The following is a 26684-nucleotide window of genomic DNA, read 5'->3' as shown; positions in this document are numbered from 1 at the left end:
CCAACCCGTTCATTGCTGGTCTAGATTTGGGGAACATCAGTTTCAAATGGAAGTAAATTCTTTGAATTTTTACTGACTGTTTTTTCTCTTGCTCTTTGTTGCTATGGAAACCTCCCCTTTTTTATTCTTAAATCATTTAATCCTAACATTACCCATTAAGCAAATTCACATTTCTCTCACAGTTGCAGTCAGGACTTGCTAACAACTGTTTCCCTAAGTGATCACTGACCAGGCATGACCAGGGGCTTTTACATATCTTCATTACCCCAGAGAGAGAAAACAGGGACATTCCCTCGCAGCAGCTCTCCTTGGCAGTATACATGTGATAAGATAGGTAAAGCTCTGAGGGCCAGATTGTGGGGCATCTAGTGCGACCTCCTGCATAGCACCGGCCATAGGACTCCCTGAGTTAATTCTGGTTTGAACTAGAGCAGATCTTTTAGAAACACATCCAATCTAGGTTTAAAAATTGCCAGTGACAGAGAATCCACCACGACAGTTGGGAAATATCTCCAGTTGCTAATTACACTCACTGTTAAAACTTTGCATCTTATTTCCAGTCTGAATTTGTCCAGCTTCAACTTCCAGCTATTGGATCTTGTTATACGTTTGTCTGCTTGATTGAAGAGCCGTCTATTATCAACTTTCTGTGCCTCGTGTATTTATTTATAGAGTGTGATCGTCACCCCTTAACCTTCCTTTTGATAAGCAAAATATATGGAGCTCCTTGAGTCTATCACTGTAAGGCGAATTTTCCAGTCTTTTTATCATTCTCATCTCCTCTGAGCTCTCTCCAACTTGTTAACACCCTTCTTGAATTGTGCACACCACAATTGGACACCCTGTTCCAGCCATGGTTGCACCATTATTCTTTCACCTCTTTTGGCCACAGTGTCACACTGGGAGCTCATCTTCAGCTCATTGTCCACCCCGTAGCTTTTAGTGTCCCTGGGCTTCTGGCATATCAGACAGTACTCCAGTTCCTCCATTGATTATGGTTGCTCGCTAGTTGCGGTAATTCTTCCCAGGTAATGCCAGTCTATTCAATATCTTATATCACTCTCTTCTGCCAGTTCTTCCTTGGTCTTTCCTCTCCCAGGTACCCAGTCCAATGCTTGCTTAGCATGTCTCCCATCTTCCATATGGAGAATGTGTCCCAACCAAATGGTTCTTCTTTCTCTGATTATATTTTCTAATGTGTCCTGCTCTGTCAGCTCCCTTACTCTCACATTTGTTATTTTGTCTTTCCATGAAATATGTAGTATCTGCCTCAGCCATCTGTGATAGGCAGCCTCCAGTCTCTTCTTGGTAGCCATGGTCATTTGTCAAGTCTCTGCTCCACCCATGAGTGTGGTCAGTATGAGGGCATGGTTTAATCCGACTTTTAGTTTGGTGTGGAGATCTCTGTTTGACCACACGGTATTCATCCTTCCAAACATGGTGTTTGCTTTTACTAACCTCCTATGAATCTCTCTATCGCAGCCATCTTCAACTGTCATTACACTCCCCAGAAAGCAGCCACGTGCACATTTGCATCTGTTGTACAGTTTCCCACCTTCATAATCTTGGGTTTACTCTGCAATCCATTTTTTGCTGCCTCCTGTTCTACTTCTGCTGTAAGGGCAATCATTCCATCCACGTCATACTTAGTAAAACAATGTTGTCGACAAATTCAAGGATGTGTAACTCATCTCCGCTAACTTGTTTTACATCATCCATGGTGCCTTTTGTTGCTAGTTTCATCACCCAGTCTATTTCTAGTGCAAAGACACATCCCTGTCTCACTCCAGTTACAATATCAAATCACTCACCCAGGGCTATAGCTGATCTTGCTGCACATATAAACTTCCATCATATAAACTCTTTATTATGTTGATCAGCTTGTCTGGTATCCGATAGCATCTGGCAATATTCCACAGGGTCTCTCTGTGGAAACTATCAAATGCTTTCTTAAAGTGGATAAAGTTTATTAAGATGGTTTTTTACCAAGCAGTAGCTTTTTCGGTGGTCTGTCGAATAATGAATATCCGTCCACAACATGATCTACCTGGAGAGAACCCAGCCTGTTCTTGTAATATTTCATCCACTGCCTTCTTCATTCTGTTCAGAATAATGTAACCAATACTTTGCCCAGGATTGATAGCAGTACAATACCTCTTCGGGTCATGCACTAAGGTCACCCTTTTTTGCCAATGCCGTGATGATACCACCTTTCCAGACTCATAGCACTTGTTTTTTCACCCATATTTTGTTACAGCATTTTGTTAGTTGCTCAGTCATTATTTCTCCTCCTGCCTTTTGTACCTCTGCTTGATTTCTGTCAAACCCAGGTGCTTTCCCTCTGTTTGAAGCCTTTGATGTCTGTTTTAATTTCATGTGATGTTATTGGTCCCTCTTCTGTTTCTAACTTAGCATTGGCATTTCTCTTGAATGTGTACATGATCGTCGGCTAGGGACAGTTTAATATGGAGTGAAAATATTCTTTCCATTGTCTGGCTTGTTCTTCTTGTGTTTTCCACATCTGTCTGTGAGAGTCCCTGATGGATGTCAACTGTGATCATTTGGTTCTTTCTGAAATGTCATTCACTATTCTATAGAGCTGCTATTTCTGCCTCAACAGCCTTCTTCTGACCCCAGGCATTTCTATCTTGCCTGCATCTCTTCTTTATTTCTTTGTATTTTTCTCTGTATCTTACACCTGTCCCTACAGGATCTGCCTTTGTCTTTCACAGTTCCTTTTTTTCCTTCAGCACTTTTCACTCATCAGTTGCTGACTGTGTTCCAGAGGTAATGCATGTATCTTTTTTTCACCCACTTTGGAGGCCCTCTACTTCTCCTGATGTCTCGACTACTTCCAGTCTCACCATCTGTCTTCCAGACCTTCATCAGCCTGGTCCTGTAAAACACTGGACTGGCTGCAAAGTTCAATCTGATCTGTGTTTTTTGTCACTGTATTTCTTTATTGCCATAACTATTTTTTATCCATCTTTGAGAGCTTTTGGAGTTCAAGTTAGAATCATAGAATCATAGGACCGGAAGGGACCTTGAGAGGTCATCTAGTCCAGTCCCCTCCACTCAAGGCAGGACTAAGTATTATCTAGACCATCCCTGACAGGTGTTTGTCCAACCTATTCTTAAAAATCCCCAATGATGGAGATTCCACAACCTCCATAAGCAATTTATTCCAGTGCTTAACCACTCTGACAGTTAGGAAGTTTTTCCTAATGTCCAACCTAAACCTCCCTTGCTGCAATTTAAGCCCATTGCTTCTTGACCTATCCTCAGAGGTTAAGAAGAACAATTTTTTCTCCCTTCTCCTAGTAAAAACCTTTTATGTACTTTAAAACTGTTATCATGTCCCCTATCAGTCTTCTATTCTCCAGATTAAACAAACCCAATTTTTTCAATTTTCTCTCATAGGTTAATCCTATTTGTTGCTCTTCTCTGGACTTTCTCCAATGTGTCCACATCTTTCCTGAAATGTGGGGCCCAGAACTGGACACAATACTCCAGTTGAGGCCTAACCAGCGTAGAGTAGAGTGGAAGAATTACTTCTCGCGTCTTGCTTACAACACTCCTGTTAATACATCCCAGAATGATGTTTGCTTTTTTTGCAAAAGCATTACACTGATGATTCATATTTAGCTTGTGATCCACTATGACCCACAGATCCCTTTCCGCAGTACTCCTTCCAAGGCAGTCATTTCCCATTTTGTATGTGTGCAACTGATTATTCCTTTCTAAGTGGAGTACTTGCATTTGTCCTTATTGAATTTCATCCTATTTACTTCAGACCATTTCTCCAGTTTGCCCAGATCATTTTGAATTTTAATCCTATTCTCCAAAGAACTTGCAACCCCTCCCAGCGTGGTATTGTCCGCAAACTTTATAAGTGTACTCTGTATGCCATTATCTAAATCACTGATGAAGATATTGAAAAGAACTGGACCAGAACTGATCCTGCAGGACTCCACTCGTTATGCCCTTCTAGCATGACTGTGAACCACTGATAACCACGTTGTGGCATGGCCACTAAAAGATAATGATTGGAGCCTGTATCTGCTTGTCTGCTGACTCTGACATCCCTCAAAGAAGATGCCCGTCTCTTAGAGATATGTACAGGGTCTATCTGATTGACAAGTCACATTATCCATGCAAAGTCAAGGGAGGGATATGGTTTTTCCATCTGACAATCATTTTTCTCATTCCACTTTAAGGTGAAACTGAGCCATTTTGAATTTCTTTTGAAAACCAGAGAATGCAAAAGAGCAGAATAGCTGGGAAATGGGAGAGCCAGTTTCAAGTCCCTGCAATACCTAATTCTGAGCAGAGCCTTGAACGTTCATCTCCATCTGAGTGTTCTAACCACAGCCTACAGGGTCAGTCTCCCTCTTTTGCCCACTGAATGTTCAATTATTTGTACAAAGTGGGAGAGTTCCTGCATGAGACACTAAGACTGATGGACTGACTTTATAGCCTGGTGATTAGTGCACTCGCCTGGGATGTAGGAGCTCTATGTCCAGATAGGAGCTGCCTGACTCAGAGCATAGCCCACGGGAGTGCCCTAACCGCATGGCTATTGGCTATTCCCGGGCTGCATGAGTCTCACTCTCCCTAGTTAGTCTTCAACCTCAGAAACCTTCTGAGGAAAGTTTTGTCACAACTGCTACATGTCTGTGAAAAGTTCCAGGTTTGCTGACCAGCATTTTCCAAACAACATTTTGTTGAAAAATTCCCCATCAGCTCTAATGCAAAGTCACATCCTTCCTGGGAAAATTCTTCAACGCCTTTATTGCTTTCCTGTCTGTGCTGCCTCCCTGGCTGACATTGCAAATGCCCAGAAGGGGCATGTACCAGAACTGCGAGTCATTCTGCTTCGTCAACAGCACAATGGTGATTAAGGATGTCAGAGAAAAACAGAGTTCTCACTATTTGTTTGGGTACAGCAAGTCAGATGCTTTATTAACTCTCACAATTGCGCAGAGGGAGAGAGCTAAGCAGGTCTCTCAACAGGTAAACAATTACAGCAAGCATTTATACCTTTTGTTACAGACAATAATGAGCAACAGCTGCATTTTGTTTATACATAGGTCATTCTGATATCTTGTTTTGCTCACTAATGTAGACTCTTAGTCTACATTCCATATTATCTACACATTATCTACATAAGGTCGCAACAACTTCTCACACAGTTCTTTCCCACTCGCCGCACACATTCCTCGCTTCTACAAATCTCGCGTTATTAGGGTTACAGTTAGCCTAACTCTTGCTAACGAACTGTCATGCATTGCATCCCCTTGCTGTCAGTTCTTTCTCTGCTTCCACAAGGAACAGGAACAGAAAATGCAGTCACAGTAACACAGACCTCTCAGGAAGTGTTTTAAATGTATCCAAACCACACCACAATACTGTACGTCCTAACGAGAGCTTGCTCATTGTGCTTAATGGGCCACTTCCAGTCTCACTTGCACCACTGCTTCCTCCATGGAGTCACTCTTGATTTATCTCTGTGTAAATGCAGAACCTGGTCAAATCATGTTATAGTGTTTGGTGTTATATTGTAAGCACCACAAAGTGTTCCAGGGGCTTTACAGAACACATAGAAAGACCTGGTCCATGCCACAAAGAGCTTACAGTCTAAGAAGGGATGTGATGCAAAGAATAGTGGGAAGAACCGGAAGGGAGGTGGAGCAGCATGATACAGGCTAAGGGATACATCAATAAGATGACAGGGTTACTCTGACACACATACCTATATCATGAGAGTTGGACGGAAAGGTTGGGGCTTGGGAATTTTTTATTATTATTGAATAATTTCTTCTGGGTCTCACACAAGAGATGAGTTTTCGCAGGGGTTTTAGGTTCTGATCCAAAACCCATCGAAGTCAAAGGAAAAACTTCCATTTAACTCCATTGGGCCAGGCCCTTAGAGGAGACAGCGTCTAGATGAACCAGTGGAAGGACATCCGAGGCACAGGAGGAGGTGTGAACAAGGGACTTTACTAAGCACATTTCCACAAGCATGGCTGAAGTACGGAATGGAATCGGACGGCAGGTGGGTTTCATGAAGTTTTGGTGTGGGTTGGGAATGTTTCACACACCAGGAGGCACGACATGCCAAGGGAAGCAACTCTTGCATAAATCTTTGGTCATCTGAAAAGAAAATGTTGAGTGCTCAAAACTGCCTTTCCATCTAGCTCATGTACAGACTTGAATTCATACCGGAGTTGATGTCTGCGGTGTTGTTGTAGCCATGTGGGGCCCAGATATTAGAGAGACAAGGTGGGTGACGTAATATCTGTTACTGGCCCAACTTCTCTTGGTGAAAGAGACGAGCTTGATGCCACTATTCCACTAGCTTAGACTGTAGCATTTTCAGTGCAGATTGCTTCTGCTATGCCCTGCTAATCTACTAATTATTTTGTCCTCAGGGCTTGCTGCTTCCCTGATGTAGTCTGTGTGCCTGTGCATTCCTTTAGAAAGGATGTCATGCCACCCAGGTCCAATTCCAGCACATTACTATGGAGGGAGTAATAGAGTTTGACCTGAACTGGCTGACAGTAAAGAGGCTGGGAGCTGGTCTGACATTACAGGGAACCGCTTTGGAAGTTAATTACCCACAAAGCCATGTGCTCCCATTAATTTTCATTTAATTTTTGAACAGTGAAGATGAACAGGGTCGATATTATTTAATTTTGTCCACATCCCATTATTCCCACTGACACTAATGCCGTTGAGGGGCTAGTGGCCCAAGAGAACGTTGCTGTCAGTAACGTCACCGCTATCCGAGCCAGTCACAGAGAACACTCCAGGGCACACAGCCTTGCCGAGATAACAGCTTGCTCCAGGGAACAAGCTGAAGCCGACAGCTCAGACAAGCACTTTCGGCTACCTGAGGAAATGGTTTTATCTCTTGGAGGCCACATGTGCTGGAGTGCTTTATTTGCATGTAATTTTAAAGTTAGGTATAATTGTATTTTAGGAGTGTCAGAGACGGAGAAGAAAAAAATAAGGCCTGTAGTTTTAAAGAAACAGTCACTGAACATAGGCAAAGATTTGTTTCCAGTCACAAGTCAATGGTAAAGATTTTCGAGATTGACAATAAGTCTCAGACAGCCAGAATGTGCTTGATTACAAGGCAGTGGGCTAGGCGCATCGTTTCGGTGTTTGGGTGTTGGGGTCAGCATAGGTGAGAAAGGTAGCACAGAGTGCTGGCCATTTTTAGCAAATTTCATACACAAGTATGCTTTCCTGTGGCGAGTCTACCCCAGACTTTATGGTACCAGATCTGGGGAATGGGGCTGAAGGGCTGCCCCATTGGGAATGGCTGCAGTGAGGAACCAGTGCAGACAGGACTGGGGTTTTTGGTGGGTACCCACCGGCTCAGTGCAAGAACCTAGACTCAGGCTCCTCTGGCTGGGTACTCCTTCCCAGGCCCTGGGTACTTCCACGGGTACTCCTCTGCCTGGGTACTCCTTCCCAGGCCCTGGGTACTCCTCTGGGTACTCCTTCCCAGGCCCTGCGTACTCCTCTGGCTGGGTACTCCTTCCCAGGCCCTGGGTACTTCCACGGGTACTCCTCTGCCTGGGTACTCCTTCCCAGGCCCTGGGTACTGCTCTGCCTGGGTACTCCTTCCCAGGCCCTGGGTACTTCCACGGGTACTCCTCTGGCTGGGTACTCCTTCCCAGGCCCTGGGTACTTCCACGGGTACTCCTCTGCCTGGGTACTCCTTCCCAGGCCCTGGGTACTGCTCTGCCTGGGTACTCCTTCCCAGGCCCTGGGTACTTCCACAGGTACTCCTTCCCAGGCCCTGGGTACTGCTCTGGGTACTCCTCTGCCTGGGTACTCCTTCCCAGGCCCTGGGTACTTCCACGGGTACTCCTCTGGCTGGGTACTCCTTCCCAGGCCCTGGGTACTTCCACGGGTACTCCTCTGGCTGGGTACTCCTTCCCAGACCTTGGGTACTTCCACGGGTACTCCTCTGGCTGGGTACTCCTTCCCAGACCCTGGGTACTGCCCTGGGTACTGCTCTGCCTGGGTACTCCTTCCCAGGCCCTCGGTACTGCTCTGCCTGGGTACTCCTTCCCAGGCCCTGGGTACTGCTCTGGGTACTGCTCTGCCTGGGTACTCCTTCCCAGGCCCTGGGTACTTCCATGGGTACTCCTCTGGCTGGGTACTCCTTCCCAGGCCGGGTACTGCCCTGGGTACTCCTTCCCAGGCCCTGGGTACTGCTCTGGGTACTCCTCTGCCTGGGTACTCCTTCCCAGACCCTGGGTACTGCTCTGGGTACTCCTCTGCCTGGGTACTCCTTCCCAGGCCCTGGGTACTTCCACAGGTACTCCTCTGGCTGGGTACTCCTTCCCAGGCCCTGGGTACTTCCACGGGTACTCCTCTGGCTGGGTACTCCTTCCCAGGCCCTGGGTACTGCTCTGGCTAGGTACTGCCCTGGGTACTTCCCTGGCCCTGCCAGCCCTAAACAGCTCAGTTACAAGTGCCGTGTCCATTGTTGTTGACTAGCAGTGGGGAAGGTGAGTTGCTGGGAGTGGGGGAGAGGGAGAGACGGGCGTTCTCCGAGAGTCAGGCTGTGGGGAAGAGCCAGGTGGATGGTAGAGGAAGGCATGGACAGGGAGAGCTGCTGCAGTGCTGGCTGAAGGGGAAGAGTGAGTGATGATTTCCCCACTACCTGCATCTAGCCTTCTGGTGAGAGAGTTCCTATCTGCCTGGAATTCCTCCCGGCTCAGGGTCAGAGCGGCTGGCCTGGTTAGCCACTGCATTGAGTCATGTCCCCTGCAGTAATTGGTGATATTTAATGTGTTAGGGGGAGAAGGCGAATCTGCTAGTGATCTTTCCCAACGTATTTCCCCAAAATGTTCCATGCAAACACTCCTCAAGCCTTTTGGGGGAGATGTGAGCACACAGACACAGGCAGACACACACCTAAACACTGGCTGAAAATGGTCAACTTATTAGCCCTGGTCTACACTACGAGTTTAGGTTGAATTTAGCAGTGTTAGATCGATTTAACCTGCACCCGTCCACACGACGAAGCCATTTTTGTCGACTTAAAGGGCGCTTAAAATTGATTTCTGTACTCCTCCCCGATGAGGGATTAGCGCTGAAATCGACATTGCCGGGTCAAATTTGGGGTAGTCTGGATGCAATTCGACAGCATTGGCCTTCAGGAGCTATCCCAGAGTGCTCCATTGTGACTGCTCTGGACAGCACTACCCAGGTAGACAGGAAAAGCCCCGGGAACTTTTGAATTTCATTTCCTGTTTGGCCAGCGTGGCAAACTCAGCAGCACTCAGCAGCACAGGTGACCATGCAGTGCCCCCAGAATGTTTCTACGCTCCCCCTATCATCTCCGTTCCTGAGGTTATCGCAGATTAGAAGGCGAAAGAAAAGCACTTGTGATGACATGTTTTCTGAGCTCATGCAGTCCTCCCGTACTGATAGGGCATAGCGTAATGCATGTAGGCATTCAGTGGCAGAGGCCAGGAAGGAATTGCTGTGTTTGCTTAATGGCAAAAGTATCATGCCTCGCTAGCAATCCTGCCCGAGCTGGGTCGCTGTGTCACATGCACGCCGCGCTGTGTCAGCCTTGGGTGGGGCATGACCACTTTGTGAGCAGGAAGGCCATAGATATAGACATTACATTAGGTAGCTAGAGAAAACATTCCTGTGCATTTGGCAAAGTTTGTGGCAAAAAAAGAGGAGACCCATAGTGTAGTTGTGCTCATGTTCACCTAACACATGAAACGGCCCCAGTTCAAAACCAGGCAGGAACAAGTCACTGTTCCTTTTTCTGACTCCCCTCCTGCATTTTTAGTCTTAGAACAGACCATGCTGTGAAAGATTTTTTGGCTCCCGAGGACAGCGTTATATCGGGGTAGAGGTGTATATCAGTTATGAGTTAAATAATATGGAAGCTCTCTCTAAGTTATAGTCCTGGGTTCCTTACCCTTTCAGCTGCTCTGATAAATTAACATTTTTGTTAGGGGCGGGGGGAAATTTTTATGAAGCTTTTTATAGGGACTAAATGCTATCTAGGACTCTGAAATAATCTTAACGTGGCCCATACAGTGCAATTCTTCATTCTGGATTTGTCATTCCACAAGTTGAACTGCTCCTTACTGCTGTCCAGGCTTCATGAGTCATGGGAGCAAGGGATAGGCTGGGGCAGGTGCGACCACGCGGTGCTGCCGACTGGGAGAGCAGCCTGAGGCAGAAGCCTCCAGTTCGCATGATATTCCAGGCAGGACTGAATCTCCATGAGACGAAATTTAAAGAAGAGAATGACCTGGAGTCACTCCCATTCGGTGCTCTAAGAGGAGGATAGCCATGTCTGTCCTGGCACCCCTGAGCGACCTCACCGAGGTCTGCCAACTGAGCAGGGCTGAGCGGGACCCCGGCTGGCAGGAGCCAGCGGACGTCTGGGGCTCCGTCCGCCATCCCTGCTCAGCTGGCTCCCTGCCTGGGGTTCCGATCATCCAGGCAGGCAGCAGGCTGAGCGGGTCCAGCGGACGGGACCCCAGAAAAAAGGTTCAAAACGATTGTCTGCAGTTCCTTTCACAGAAGGGGGGGGCTGACAACATGTACCCAAAACCACCCGCGACAATGTTTTTGTCCCATCAGGCATTGGGAGCTTAACCCAGAATTCCAATGGGCAGCGGAGACGGCGGGAACTGTGGGATAGCTACCCACAGTGCACCGCTCTGTAAGTCGAGGCTAGCCGCGGTAGTGAGGACGCACTCCGCCGACTTAATGCACTTAGTGTGGACATACGCAATAGACTGTATAAAATCGACTTCTAAAAAATCAACTTCTATCAAATTGACCTAATTTCGTAGTGTAGACATTAGACATGAAGGACCCTGCAAATTTTCAAAGTTCTAGGAACAGTCTTGTGAAAGATCTGAGCAGAATGAAAGCATCTGCTGAGATGTACGTTCCCTGAGACACAGAGTTCTGGAAGGGCCGTGGGAGTTTCCTCTAAATCAGTCCAGTATTTACTCCTCTGCAATGAGCTCTAGAATCTTCCCCATTTGTCCAGCCACCAATACCCAGGGGGACTAGATATAAGTTCCTCTTTGTGCATGTTTGTGCATTCTCCAGCCTCTGTGATGAGAAAAACAGGGTGTCTTTAGCTTTACAAATCAAACACAGAGGTGATGAAACTCTAGGTTCTGTTTTATTCAGATCCCCAAAGTTTGGGATATGGAAGGGTTTTGCAAAGAAGGCAGCTCTTGACAAATCCCTACTAGTTATGCGTAAACCCTTGTAAAGATGTGCCTGATATCAAGACTCCAAAGCTTCCTTGACACCCACATTCGCTATAGGATAGAGAAAGGTCCCCTCCTTTTCCATTGCTTAGCCTAGTTTGAAAAAGAGCCTATGTTTTTGTGATTCGTTACTTGAGAGTAAGTGCTTCCATCTGCTATCACAAAAGGTATCTGTTGATAACCTCTCTGAAGCTGCATCCATCTCTCTCTCTGCAGAAACAGCTTGGCTGGATTATGGACAGAGGAGATGCTCTTCCCAAGGGGTATTTTGCCAGTCAGACTGCAGAGGCAGGTTGCAGGTGGAATGAGTTGCTGCCAGTTGCAGATGAGGATAGGGATTCTGCTGTACTCAGAAATCCGTTCTTCACATAGCTGCTAATAAAAAGATATTATAACATTTAAACAAAGCAAGGATCAACGAATAATGACTCACCAAGTCAGCAGAATAATTGTGACTTGTTTGTGTCAAACATCCAATCTTAATTTTAAAATTGCCAGTGATGGGGAATCCACCATGACTCTTGGTAAGGTGTCCCAATAGCTAGTTACCTTCACTATTCAAGATGTAATCCTTATTTCCAGTCTGAATTTGTCTAGCTTCAACTTCCAGCCATTGGATCATGTTACACCTTTCTCGGCTAGATTGAAGAGCCCATCGCCAAATATTTGTTCCCTATGTAGCTACATGTTATCCAGTCACCTCTTAACCTTCTCTTTGTTAAACTCAGTAGATGGAGCTCCTTGAGTCTATGACTCTACAGCATGTTTTCTAATCATTTAGTCATTCTCTGGATCTTCTCTGAGCTCTCCCAGTTGAGTTGTGGGCACCAGAACTGCTTCCGGCAGAGTTTGCACCAGTGTCAAATACAGAGGTAAAATAATCTCTTGAGCCTCCAGCCCCTGTGATCCATTCATATGCTAACCAAAACGCAATGGGCTTACCTTCATTTAGAAGAGTGGGTTGATATTACCAAGGGATACGTCTCTGGAAATAGGGAATTATTCCTATTGTACTATTTGTATGTATCTGTTTGAATGTTATTGAAAGTTGGTGGTAATCAGGTGCCTGTGTAGGCTCGTTTCCGTTGTTGAAAATCTCCCCTGAAAAGTGATGCAAGAAAAGCAGGACTCAAATCTATTTGTCCAAAGCAGCAGAGACAACCCTTGTGAAATGTACAGTGGACATGCCCTCATAAGACACTGCTAATCTCCTGCTCAGAGAGAAGGTCTAGGCCATTACATACATAGGGGGGCCCTGACCTGGGAAGGGTTGAAAGGACCATGCTAGGGAGTCCTTGGTATTTCTGTCTAGTGGCTCCCTTTGGCTGACCCAGGAACAGCTGGGACAAATTTCAGAGGGAACAATTTACTCCCTTATTTACTGGGAGGAACGTCTGGAGAAATGGTCTGAAGAAAATAGCGTGTAATTCAGTAAGGACAAATGCAAAGTACTGCACTTAGGAAGGAAAATTGAGTTGCACATATACAAAATGGGAAATGACTGCCTAGGAAGGAGTACTGCAGAAAGGGATCTGGGGGTCATAGTGGATCACAAGCTAAATATGAGTCAACAGGGTAACGCTGTGGCAAAAAAGAGAACATCATTCTGGAATGTATTAGCAGGAGTTTTGTAAGCAAGACACAAAAAGTAATTCTTCTGCTTTGCACTAATTAGGCCTCAACTGGAGGATTGTGTCCAGTTCTGGGTGCCACATGTCAGGAAAGATATGGGCAAATTGAAGAAACTCCAGAGAAGAGCAACACAAATGATTAAAGGTCTAGAAAACATGACCTATGAGGGAAGATTGAAAAAATTGGGTTTGTTTCATCTGAAGAACTGAAGAATGAGGGGGGACAGGACAAGAGTTTTCAAGTACATAAAAGTTTGTTACAAGGAGGAGGGAGAAAAATTGTTGTTCTTAACCTCTGAGGATAGGACAAGAAGCAATGGGCTTAAATTTCAGCAAGGGCGGTTTAGGTTGTACATTAGGAAAAACTTCCTAACTGTCAGGGGGGTTAAGCAGTGGAATAAATTGCCCAGAGAGGTTGTGGAATCTCCATCATTGGGATTTTTAAGAGCAGGTTAGACAAACACCTGTCAGGGATGGTCTAGATAATACTCAGTCCTGCCACGAGTGCAGGGGACTGGACTAGATGACCTCTTGAGGACCCTTCCAGTCCTATGATTCTATTATTCTATCCCACAGAGCCACCTCCGCCCCCATCTTCCTGCAGAAATTCTAGACCTTTCTGGGGTAGTTCAGAGATGGGGCCAGGCATCTGCTGTAGACTGTCTGAGCTCCGTTGAAGACAATAACTGTTCTGTTTGATGCCAGTGGTTTCCATCAAAATGGAAAGTTCTATGCACACTGGAGACAGGGCAGAATCTTGTCTAGTCTGGCCCCTCACCATGCCCAGCAGAGGCTGGACCTGTGCAGTGTACAGGGGCTGGAAACCGGCAGCAGGTATTGAGCCACTCTGGTTAAAGAAACCGTCCAGTTTCAAACAGACCCCAGACAGTCCGGTATTATTTTGGAAATAGTCATTTTACAATTCTCAGAGTATGACGATGACAAACTGACGGCTCCTAAGGAACTGCTGACTTCCCCATTGGTTACTGAATTCTGAATAAATGATTTACAGCTTTGGAAAGTCAGCGTGATGCTTGAGGACCAAGCACTCTAAGATGCTATTGATTGTGCAGAGACAGCTATGCCTTTGGTTTTGCTGGCTTGTCGTTGAGACACGAATGGAAGAGAACTTTGGCACAACTGAAAACCTGAAACATTTGAAAAATGTTGGGGTAAAACGAGAAAAAAACAACTAACTGACACCTGGCCCAGGGAGCGGGAAAAAAGATTCCCCTTCCCCTTGGGCATTGTATTGTCCTCTCTCCCCCCAAAGGTAACTCTATGGCTATAAACTTAGTTGCCAATTAGAATTTTTATTAGACCTATGCATTTTTTTAGACCTATTAGACCTGGGGCCGAAACGGCTAATGTGATTTTGGGATGCATAAATGGGAATCTCAAGTAGAAGGAAGGAGGTTATTTTACTCTGTATTTGGTACTGGTGCTCCTGTTGCTGAAATACAGAGCCCAGTTCTGGGCCCCTAATTCATATGGAGAGAAGGAAATAGTCACCCTAGAACCGTCGTGTCTCTGCTATTCTATTTTATTTCCACCTATATTTAAAACTGTTTCGATCTACTGCTGTCTCTCCAGTTTGCAGCCATGTGGCAGAGGGTACTGCAGACAGTCCAGTGTCCCACTGAAATTGTCTTTCAGCACTTGTAGTCAACCCTACGTCTGTGTGCAATGTGGAACCTGACACTGCGAACAGCTCACCTGATTGAGGGATTTGTTACAGATTCGCAACTCAGAGCGGATCTGGGGAAAGAACCTCTGGGGTTCATCAGCTTTTCAAGCAAGCTTGGTCCTAGTTTATGGCTTCTCATTAAACCGTGCAAAGTTTGTGGTTCTGGGACTTTAGTTGTGAATGTCGGGTTTGTCTGAAAGCAAACTTCAATGAAAAGAGTTCCTTGGGGGGATTGAAATCAAGGGAAACATTTGCATAAACTCCTGTGAAAGGAAAATTACATGTTTTCCACTGCTCTGGTCAATACTCATTTCCTGATCTCTGCAACGATAGATGGAGTATTAGCTAGAATAAAAATAACAGCGGTTAGCTGGCAGCCCACTGGGCCAGTCCCTGGCAGTGGGGCGGTTTTGTAATCCCTCAGAACCAGTGGAAAGTATTGTGTCTTTTTCATTTTTCTGCCGCAGAAGGAAGGAGAAAAGAAATTCACATACAGAAGGAAAAAGAGGTAAATAGACAAAAGACAAAAAAAACCCTCTCTTAATTGTGTTGTGAGCCTTCCCTGCTTAATGGGCTCCTTTGTGGTGCCACAGCTGGATGGCTTATACTCTGCACTTATCCGTAGGGCACACAGAGGCTTGTAATCACCAGCAAAGAAGAGCAAAGATTTCTCAGCTTTCCCCTCACTCCAGGGACCCTGCACAAAGGCCATGTGCCTCCTTGGCATTAATTCTCCTCCAAAAATACTTGTTGCTTGAGCCAGGCCAGCTGTTACCCTGAATGAGTCACTGCTATGATCCTCCTCTGCCCTGCATCATGTGTCTTCATTGGCAACTGTGCAAATGAGAGGTCAAAGGGCTGCCAGACCAGAACGGTCACATGCTAACACTCAGTCTGACAGCCCAAGGGGCAGGGCAGTAGGGAATCCAGGCTTCTGTCCTCTTATCGGTGACTAAGGAGGCGATTATTCCTGTGGAAATGAGAGAGATACAGCGATTCTCAGCTCCCATGCCCAAGAGCAGGTGCTATGCGTTGCTGTGATCTCAGTTAGCCCACCACAGATCTAGACCTATAACCATGTGCATTGGAGGAGGAGAAGATAATCACTGGTTTTCCTGGGCTGAGTGTCAGCACTGACACCATAGTGTTCTGAATTTCTGCTCTTCCACTACATTGTATTGGAATCTCAGCTAGACTGTGCTTCAGATTAAACAGTCTCTGGCAGAGGGCTGGGGAAATGAGCCAGAGACTCTCAACATATTAAAAACAGCACTACCAAGGGGCTGCCAGGAGCTTGTCATGAAATGAGATGAAACCCAAGGTCAAGAAGCACACAGAGAACAAATGAAATGAGAAGCAAGAGAAGAACAGGGTTGTAAATTGAAGAGTGGAGGCTAGTTAATGCAGAGCACTGCTGGTGCATCGTGGGCACCCATTTCCGGCAGAGAAAGCGCTTTGAAGGAGTTTCTCATGCCATAGTATACAGAAGTCATTCATCTCATTGACAGTTCTGATTTACAAAAATACCACTTGTTTTATAACTTAATTCTGTTTTCCTTAAATATTCAAGTTTGGGGAAAAGTTTAGGCTGCCTAATAATTTAGAAGCTGGTTTCCCCTGGCAGACTTAGTGGCATTATGTGCTGAAAGCTCAAAAATTCACCTCCTAAAATAGTACCTGGACAGATTCGCACCATGCATGCCCATGGGTTCTGGAAGAGCTCCGTGTGGCTCGAAAGCTTGTCTTTCTCACCAAGAGAAGTTGGTCCAGTAAAAGCTATTAGCTCACCCACTCTGTGCCTCATGGTTCTGGAGCAATTCCTACAACCTATTTACCACCTTCTATAAAAAAGTACAAATATGTACTAGAGTTTGGGTTTTGAACAGCCAACTGATGTATTAGCAAATATTGCTGCATTTGCTTTCTGCAAAAAATCATTCAAGCAGCTTTGCTTCATCAAGTGCTCACATGTTATTTGTGTTGATGCTAAAACATTTTTTTACCCATTATATCTAATTAGTGCTAGCTGGAAAAATGAATTTTTTTCTGTTGAAAACAAAAAGCTTTTCCAACAAAAACTTTCAGAACTTTCAATTTTGTTATGGTTTTTTTGAAAAAAAAAAAAAAAAAAAGAAAATTTTCAATTCTTCCTTGACAAGTACATTTTCCCACAGCAGGCAGACATTTTCCACACAACCCCCCCCCCCTCCACACACACACACATTTGGTTAAAAAACAAGAACAACAAACAAACAGTTTTCTATAGAAAACCAGTTTCAATACAAAATTTCCACTCAGCCTGAGGAATAGAAGATTAGGCTTGGAGGAGACCTAAGGAGGTCATCTAGTCCAACCCCCTGCTCAAAGCAGGACCAATCCCCAACTAAATCATCCCAGCCAGGGCTTTGTCCAGCTGGGCCTTAAAAACCTCTAAGGAAGGAGATTCCACCACCTCCCTAGATAACCCATTCCAGTGCTTCACCACCCTCCTAGTGAAATAGTGTTTCCTAATATCCAACCTAGACCTACCCCACTACAAGTTGAGACCATTGCTCCTTGTTCTGTCATCTGCCACCACTGAGAACAGCTGAGCTCCATCCTCTTTGGAACCCCCCTTCAGGTAGCTGAAAGCAGCTATCAAATCCCCCCTCATTCTTCTCTTCTGCAGACTAAATAAGCCCAGTTCCCTCAGCTTTCCTCATAAGCCATGTGTCCCAGCCCCCTGATCATTTCCGTTGCCCTCCACTAGACTCTCTCCAATTTGTCCACATCCCTTCTGTAATGGGGGGACCAAAACTGGACACAATACTCCGGGTGTGGCCTCACAAGTGCCGAATAGAGGGGAATAATCACTTCCCTCGATCTGCTGGCAATGCTCCTACTAATACAGCCCAATATGCCTTTGGCCTTCTTGGCAACAAGGGCACACTGCTGACTCATATCCAGCTTCTTGTCCACTGTAACCCCTAGGTCCTTTTCTGCAGAACTGCTGCTTAGCCATTTGGTCCCTAGTCTGTAGCAGTGCATGGGATTCTTCCGTCCTAAGTACAGGACTCTGCACTTGTCCTTGTTGAACCTCATCAGGTTTTTTCTGGCCCAATCCTCTAATTTGTCTAGGTCCCTCTGTATCTGATCCCGACCCTCCAGCATATCTACCATGCCTCCCAGTTTAGTGTCATCTGCAAACTTGCTGAGAGTGCAGTCCACACCATCCTCCAGATCATTAATAAAGGTCAGTAACGTGCCATCACTGGTAATTAGTAACAATGGTCAATGATGGGATATTAAAAGTTACTACAGAGAACTTTTTCCGGAGGGTCTGGCTGGAGAATCTTGCCCGCATGCTCGGGGTTCAGCTGATCGCCATATTTGGGGTCGGGAAGGAATTTTCCTCCAGGGTAGATTGGCAGAGGCCCTGGAGGTTTTTTGCCTTCCTCTGCAGCGTGGGGCAGGGGTCGCTTGTTGGGCAGGGGTCGCTTGCTGGAGGATTCTCTGCAACTTGAAGTCTTTAAATCACGATTTGGGGACTTCAACAGCTGAGTCAAGGGAGAGAATTATTCCAGGAGTGGGTGGGTTAGCTTTTGTGGCCTGCATCATGCGGGAGGTCAGACTAGATGATCATAATGGTCCCTTCTGACCTTAAAGTCTATGAGTCTATGAGTCTATATTAAACAAAACTGGCCCCAGGACCGACCCTTGGGGCACTCCACTTGAAACTGGCTGCCAACTAGACATGGAGCCATTGATCACTACCCGTTGAGCCCGATGATCTAGCCAGCTTTCTATCCACCTTACAGTCCATTCATCCAGCCCATACTTCTTTAACTTGGTGGCAAGAATACTGTGGGAGACCATATCAAAAGCTTTGCTAAAGTCAAGGAATAACACATCCACTGCTTTCCCCTCATCCACAGAGCCAGTTATCTCATCATAGAAGGGAATTAGGTTAGTCAGGCACGACTTCCCCTTGGTGAATCCATGCTGACTGTTCCTGATCACTTTCCTCTCCTCTAAGTGTTTCATAATTGATTCCTTATTCGACATTGGTGAGGCCTCATCTGGAGTACTGTGTCCAGTTTTGGGGCCCACATTACACGAAGGATGTGGAAATATTGGAAAGAGTCTAGCGGAGGGCAACAAAAATGATTAGGGGTCTGGAGCACATGACTTATGAGGAGAGGCTGAGGGAACTGGGATTGTTTAGTCTCCAGAAGAGAAGAATGAGGGGGGGGGATTTGATAGCTGCTTTCAACTACCTGAAAGGGGGTTTCAAAGAGGATGGAGCTCAGCTGTTCTCAGGGATGGCAGATGACAGAACAAGGAGTAATGGTCTCAAGTTGCAGTGGGGGAGGTCTAGTTTGGATATTAGGAAACACTTTTTCACTGGGAGGGTGGTGAAGCACTGCAATGTGTTACCTAGGGAGGTGGTGGAATCTCCTTCCTTAGAGGTTTTTAAGGCCCAGCTTGACAAAGTCCTGGCTGGGATGATTTAGTTGGGAATTGGTCCCGCTTTGAGCAGGGGGTTGGACTAGATGACCTCCTGAGGTCCCTTCCAACCCTGATATTCTATGATTCTATGATTTAGGAGCCCAGAGGTGAAAACTAAACCTGTCTTTCTGAACTGAAATATTTTAAACTTGTTCATGTCTGGAAACAAAATCAGATTTTTGTTTATAATGAAATGAAGAGTGATGTCTATTTCACAGTCTGACTGCTCGAAAGCATTAATCCCCGTGGCTGCAGAAAGTTATTCAATATCAAGGAGAGCTTCAGCCCTATATTTATTAAAGTCAGCAACAAAGGTCAATAAGGACACTGGAAAAATCACGTAGACGGCACTTGTTAATGTTATCCAGGAGAACTGTTTGAGCACAGGAGAAAGGTGACCGTGCATCAAAGATCATTTAGTAAAGTTAATAATCTTGGCTTTTCATATGTTGTGGGGGTTATAGGCTGAAAGTGATCTGAGTTGCGAGAGCATTAGCTGACACTCCAGAAGCTGAACATAATTATTATAAGAGGCATCCAGTACGTTCCTCAGCTCCGCACCCGAAGCTCCAGGCACCGTCATACATTTTCTGTCCATTTATCCATGTTGATGCCCATCACGGGAATATCTGAGCATGGATTTTAGGTTTTGTATTTATGGTGCCAGGGAAAGTGACTTCGATTAATCATTTACATGGGAATAAAACAAGGAAAAACAACCTGTAACACAGCACATAGAATTATAATCTCATCACATTGCTTTATGGTGTCATCTGGCAATTCCCCTATAATGGATTCTGTGAGTTTTTCTACTCCTTTCGTGAAAAGATTTATCTGGCTGATTTCCTGCTTTTTTTCTATTCATACATTATTCATACACATAATTTAATTTGTATTAACTTGTTTGTTTAACACTTGTGTGAATGTATTTGAGGCAAAGGGTTTTTCTCGTACTATTCATGTTACCTGTCTTTGGCTCTGACTATTTATTATCCATGGTGTGTGACTGGTCGCCTGATTCCCAGGATATTATTTCCTCGGCACTCTCTGACAAGGCACTGAAGTGCCGTCAGCAGAGCCGGGGAGCAATTCCAGCACTAGTAGTGAGCAAAGCATAGACCAGACAGGAGCCAAATGCGGATTTGCCTGCAGAGGAACCATTCCCCAAACATTTGCCTGAACAAAACCCCATTTGCATGTGTCTGTGGGAAAGCAAACAGAAGGGGCGCAGCACACAGGGATGAGCGGAGCAGCGATTGGGAATTCAAACCAATGTTCAGCTCTGCACATGACGAGAGAGCAAGGGCAGTAACGCAGTTTGTAAAGCACTCATGTAAAGCATGATTTTTTTGCCTCTGTCTTCACGCACAAGGTCAGCTCCCAGATTGCTGCACTGGGCAGTACAGCATGGGGAGAAGGTGACCAGCGCTCTGTGGAGAAAGAAGTGGTTCGGGACTATTTAGAAAAACTGGACGTGCACAAGTCCATGGGGCCGGATGCGCTGCATCCGAGGGTGCTAAAGGAGTTGGCGGGTGAGATTGCAGAGCCATTAGCCATTATTTTTGAAAACTCATGGCGATCGGGGGAGGTCCCAGATGACTGGAAAAAGGCTAATGTAGTGCCCATCTTTAAAAAAGGGAAGAAGGAGGATCCGGGGAACTACAGGCCAGTCAGCCTCACCTCAGTCCCTGGAAAAATTATGGAGCAGGTCCTCAAGGAATCAATTATGAAACATTTAGAGGAAAGGAAAGTGATCAGGAACAGTCAGCATGGATTCACGAAGGGGAAGTCGTGCCTGACTAACCTAATTGCCTTCTATGATGAGATAACTGGCTCTGTGGATGAGGGGAAAGCAGTGGATGTGTTATTTCTTGACTTTAGCAAAGCTTTTGATACTGTCTCCCACAGTATTCTTGCCACCAAGTTAAAGAAGTATGGGCTGGATGAATGGACTGTAAGGTGGATAGAAAGCTGGCTAGATCGTCGGGCTCAACGGGTAGTGATCAATGGCTCCATGTCTAGTTGGCAGCCGGTTTCAAGTGGAGTGCCCCAAGGGTCGGTCCTGGGGCCGGTTTTGTTTAATATCTTTATTAATGATCTGGAGGATGGTGTGGACTGCACTCTCAGCAAGTTTGCAGATGACACTAAACTAGGAGGCGTGGTAGATACACTAGAGGGTAGGGATCGGATACAGAGGGACCTAGACAAATTAGAGGATTGGGCAGAAAAAAACCTGATGAGGTTCAACAAGGACAAGTGCAGAGTCCTGCACTTAGGACGGAAGAATCCCATGCACTGCTACAGACTAGGGACCGAATGGCTAGGTAGCAGTTCTGCTGAAAAGGACCTAGGGGTCACAGTGGACGAGAAGCTGGATATGAGTCAACAGTGTGCTCTTGTTGCCAAGAAGGCTAACGGCATTTTGGGCTGTATAAGTAGGGGCATTGCCAGCAGATCGAGGAACGTGATCGTTCCCCTTTATTCGACATTGGTGAGGCCTCATCTGGAATACTGTGTCCAGTTTTGGGCCCCACACTACAAGAAGGATGTGGAAAAATTGGAAAGAGTCCAGCGGAGGGCAACAAAAATGATTAGGGGTCTGGAGCACATGACTTATGAGGAGAGGCTGAGAGAACTGGGATTGTTTAGTCTCCAGAAGAGAAGAATGAGGGGGGATTTGATAGCAGCCTTCAACTACCTGAAGGGGGGTTCCAAAGAGGATGGAGCTCGGCTGTTCTCAGTGGTGGCAGATGACAGAACAAGGAGCAATGGTCTCAAGTTGCGGTGGGGGAGGTCCAGGTTGGATATCAGGAAAAACTATTTCACTAGGAGGGTGGTGAAACACTGGAATGCATTACCTAGGGAGGTGGTGGAGTCTCCTTCCTTGGAGGTTTTTAAGGCCCGGCTTGACAAAGCCCTGGCTGGGATGATTTAGCTGGGAATTGGTCCTGCTTTGAGCAGGGGGTTGGACTAGATGACCTCTTGAGGTCCCTTCCAACTCTGATATTCTATGATTCTATGATTCTATGATTCACTCGGGGCAGGGACTAGCACAATGGGGCCCGGACCTGAGTTGGGACCGTTAGGTGCTACCACCCCACAATTAATAAATCCCTGCCATCTGACGTTCCAATCAGAAAGAAGCACAATACAAAAATAACCTGCTATATATTGAATGGATTGGGACTGGCAAAGGGATAGATTTTAGCATGCAGTTGTTAATGGGTGACCGTTAGCTGGGGTGCCATACATTGGGTCCTGCTGGACAAAGTTTACATCCCTGTGCTATTTACCAGTGTAGGTTCTCTGGCCTCCTCTGGGCAGGAGGTCACACCAGCTGCTGGTGGTGAGGATCCCTTTTAGTCTTAGAATCTGTGAAAGAGAAGAATAAATGTCATTTGCCAGGGATGGCTCCGCTCCTATGTATGTTTGCACCTGCGACCCAGCTGAGCCATTCAGAGCTCTGGTAGTGGGATTTCTGCCATCGGCGTGACTTCCAGGGCAATTCCTACAGGTTGTCTTTCCCTTTTGCCTCAGGGTTTGTTCCAGGCCAACTGAGCAGTGGTGCTGCTGCCTCCAAAGAAGTCACCTGGGACACCACCCAGAGTAAACGTCCTGGCTGTGCCAGAGGATAGCAAAAAGTGAACATCCAACGAGAGACCAAGCGAGCGGGAAGGTAATGCGCAGCCAGTGCAGCACTTCCACGGGAGCATTCAGCAAGTCCCCCGCTTGTCTGTCACCTCCGGATACAGGTTTCTTCTTCACCAAGGGAGCAGCACAAGAGCCCGTAACTAGGAGTTATATGTAAAGTTTAGGAGAAGTGTACTAGAACTCAGCGCGCTCCCACCGTGAATACTAATCCATGTCTAACTGAGGAGGTAGTGAAGCTATAATTGTCTCGCTTCAGTCTGAAGCCAGTGGTATTATAGATATCAGCTGAACAGGCCAAAAGGTCATCACAATGTACAGTGTTCTTTCAAATGCACAACGGATATTTTTAAAACAGTTTTGTTGGAAATGAAACAGAAAATCTTTCTTCTGAACTGTTCTTGTACAGCCGTTGATCGCAGTGAACGAGTTCAGAGACAAACGACTCAAATAAAAGTAGGCGGTGACCGTTTCTGTCACTGGTTAATTTTACCTGCCCTCCAAACAGCCTTTGGAAGAGGCTACGGGCACTCAGTGTAGCAGGTGCCATAGGAGGAATGTTGAGTGTGGACGATGGTGACTCTCCAAATCACACGCTCTCTTCGCGGGTTGAGACGTCCAGAGCAGCTTGGAGGATTTAGATACATCTTCCATTAGCGGTGAGGGGAGCACCCAGTCCCCTGGAGCGCCAGGGTAATCTCAGCCTGGGAGTATGACGCTCAGGCCAGCTGGGCTCACTGGTATGTCACAGCGCTGAGTCATGGCGAATGCTGCCTGCTGTGTTTCAGGCCGGGCCTTCGGAGCAGGACTAATCAGCGGAAATTACCCCTCTCCTCCCAACCCCGGGCCGTGGCAAACTAGATCCTCAGGGATACACCAACCAGGGAGGCTCGGACGTGCACTGGGGTAAGAGTTTAGGGGCAGATCCTCAGCTGGTGTTAAGTGTGATAGCTACCTGCAGTCAGTGGAGCTGTGACTCTTTATCTCAGATGAGGATCTGCCCCTAGACAGCCACACTTGTAAATCTTTGGGTGCCAGGACTTAACAGGTCCCTCCTCTCTGACAGCCACCAGCACTGTGGCCACTGGTCCTCCATCCTTTACAAGCCCTTGCCTACTTTCATCTTCCTTCAATATGGGGCTGTCGCCTCTTTCACAACAGGACCCTGGGCCTCCAGTTCTCCCTTCCTGCTGCACCCTGTCTGCTCCACTTGAGACTTCTCCAGGCGTGGCTGAGCTCGGTGCATCAATCAGCCCCTGGCGTATGTCAGGGAGTAAGACACTTAAAGGGGAAGTACTCGGCCAATGGAGATCGACAGATTAGTGACCTGCCTCTAGTCAGAAAGTGAATCAGGGTCAGAGCCAAGATTAGCTTTTGGGGATCCTGACTCAAAGTCCTGTGATCAAACAAGACCATGCCTTGTCCAATGTCAGAGTCCGCAGGGCGTTCTGGGCGCTAGAGGAAAGGATCTGCGCATCTGTGAGGGAGCAAAGAGGGTAATTAACCATTGGAACAGGATGCGTGGGGTTTTGTATCCCTTGAAGTGTAAGTCCAGACTTGATGTCTATTCTACCTCGCCCGAAGTACAGGAACCCCTGGTGAGGTTCTCTGGTGGTGCTATGGTGGAGTCAGACCAGATGATGACACTGGTCCCTTTTGGTGCTACAAACTTGGTTCTATAAACCATGGGAAAGCCAACAGTGTGTTGGGGTCTTGGCCAGGTCTCTGGAGAGAGCTGGGAATTGGTAGGCAGCAGGTGCACTGTGGAGTTCTCCTTCCCCACACTGTATTTGAAGAAGTGGGCAGTAGCCCACGAAAGCTTATGCTCTAATAAATTTGTTAGTCTCTAAGGTGCCACAAGTACTCCTGTTCTTCCCCACACTGTTCCTAAACTCTGGGGGGGGTGAGGGGGTGCTGAAAGTTTGATAGCTCTGGTCCTTTGGAAATATACAAAGTACGCTTCCTACTTTTCTATGGGGAAAGCAACTATTTTCAAAGGCTAGTTATTGGCCTTCAAAAAAGTCCAAAAGTCCCACTTATCTGCCAACAATGCCAGATATTACATTTTTGATTGTTTGTTTTTTTCAGTATATCTTGTTTCATATAATACGTTAATTAAGGTGACATAAAATAGCTTCCATTCTCATTCATATACTGTTTTCCCCATTTTTCCTCAGTAAAAGGGTATTTGTATTTTCTTCTTAAAATAGGCCAAAATCTTAGTAAAGAAAACTGCCAACACTTCCCCAGTGCCTTTTATATTCCTCCTGCTCCAAGTACAGGAAAGTCAGTTATATGCATTTATACTATTTTATTTGATTGATGATAATCCACAATATACCATGAAACACCATGAGGCAAATTCTTTGTTGGGGTAAATCACCAGAGTTTATATTTATATAAAAATCATTACATATTTCTGCCCAACATATGAAACTTGAACTGAAGGGACCAAAAACCATTAGAGAGCATTATTTTCAGTCAAACCTGACATTACTTTTTGATATTATAACTTCCTGTCTAACTTCAGGTAAAAGATGCAAATTCAGCGTCTGCTATTAGCCCCTCTGTATCCTGATTATTAAATATTTATGCTTTCTGTAGCTTCTCTCTGTGTCTAGGTTATTAAAGCTCATAAAATTAGCAATAGTTACTAAATGATCAACTTTTGGTATTAAAGATAAAGTGCTTTTAAATTTTGCTTCTTTATTGGCTCTGCTAGTCTAGTGCCATAGAGAGAGTTTTTGCTACACAATTTAAATTAGGAAGTTGAATTTATACCTGGGAAGTGATCTCCATCTTCTCCCATGCTCTTTAAAAGCAGCATACCCGAGTTCTGATATAGATCAGAACACTAGGAAAGAGCTATCTCTAGATCTCTCTGTAGATATGTCTCCTGCCTAGAGTTGCTGTCATTTGCTCTTCGCATACTGATTATTCTCCAGACAGATGATGCTCTAATTTTGTCACTCATGTGGGACTGATCCTGAGTATATGTGACAGGCGCCATCCTGGCCACCTTACCAGGGAGTGAACTAAAGGCAAAAGTCTCTACGGCTTGAGCTAACGAGGCAGGCTCTGAAACTGGGGCTGTCTCAGAGTCACACTTGAGGGGACAGTTCATCAGACACTGCTCCAGGGGAAGCTGTGGGCCTTCCTGCCCTTTTTCCTGCTCTCCTGGGCCCGTTTCTCTGGGTGGGCGAGCACTCTTTTACAAATAGACATGAAAAGTGCCGGACGGCTTTTCTCCCTAGATCCCCAAGGGCTGACCCTGAAACGCTTTGGCAACACGAGCTCGCTGGACACAGAGATTCCACTGGCATCCTGAGAGTCAGGCACAGCTGACAGCCGGGCATGTGATTTGCCTCTCACTTGAGGTACATTGGGAGAAACCTCTCAGCAGCTGGAGCCTCGAGGTGGTATGCTACTCATTCATCAGTCCCTGGGCATGAGGATCACAGCCCCGCTTTGCTACCAGAGGAATCATTCTGGGTTTGGGTGGTTTGTCAGTAGAACAGTATTTGAGCAAAAGCTCCTTCGTGCTTTGTACCACCCCTCCCCGTCCCATTGTGCTAAATGTAGCGGGAGTTCCAAACCAAAGGGAAAGTTGCTATTTTGACCAGGAGGTCGACAAATGATTTTCGGTCTCCAACCCGGGTGCATTCGTTTGTACAATAGGTTAAAGTGAACATAACAGGGTGGCCCAAGTGAAGGTGGCCACCATCACTCCAGAGACCAAGTGCTTGCTCGGCCTGCACACATCGGCAGCTTTAAACGGCTTAAGCTTTTATCGGAAAAGAGGGGGTTGTAAATGTGGCTAGGGACACATTGCACAGCTTACCTAGAGTGTGGCCCTTTTCAAAATTATGCCCTTAATATTTATTTCAATGTTTTTGACAAACTATGTACTTCAGTATTTATAGATGTAAAAAACTAACAAGTCCAGTG

At 46.0% G+C, this 26684-nt stretch overlaps 1 long non-coding RNA gene across 1 annotated transcript in view; it reads right to left on the bottom strand.

Annotated features, from left to right (window-relative positions):
• LOC112058827 (uncharacterized) overlaps positions 1-25656 on the bottom strand; it is a 34450-nt gene extending 8794 nt beyond the window's left edge. Inside the window, exon 1 of the long non-coding RNA XR_002888006.2 lies at positions 25518-25656. This is a non-coding gene — a long non-coding RNA (uncharacterized LOC112058827). The remainder of the gene's footprint in view (positions 1-25517) is intronic.
• Between the last annotated feature and the right edge of the window lie 1028 nt (positions 25657-26684).

Source organism: Chrysemys picta, chromosome 4 (genome assembly GCF_011386835.1).
Source record: "Chrysemys picta bellii isolate R12L10 chromosome 4, ASM1138683v2, whole genome shotgun sequence".
Lineage (NCBI taxonomy): Eukaryota > Metazoa > Chordata > Testudines > Emydidae > Chrysemys > Chrysemys picta.
This window is presented reverse-complemented; position numbering and strand designations above follow the sequence as displayed.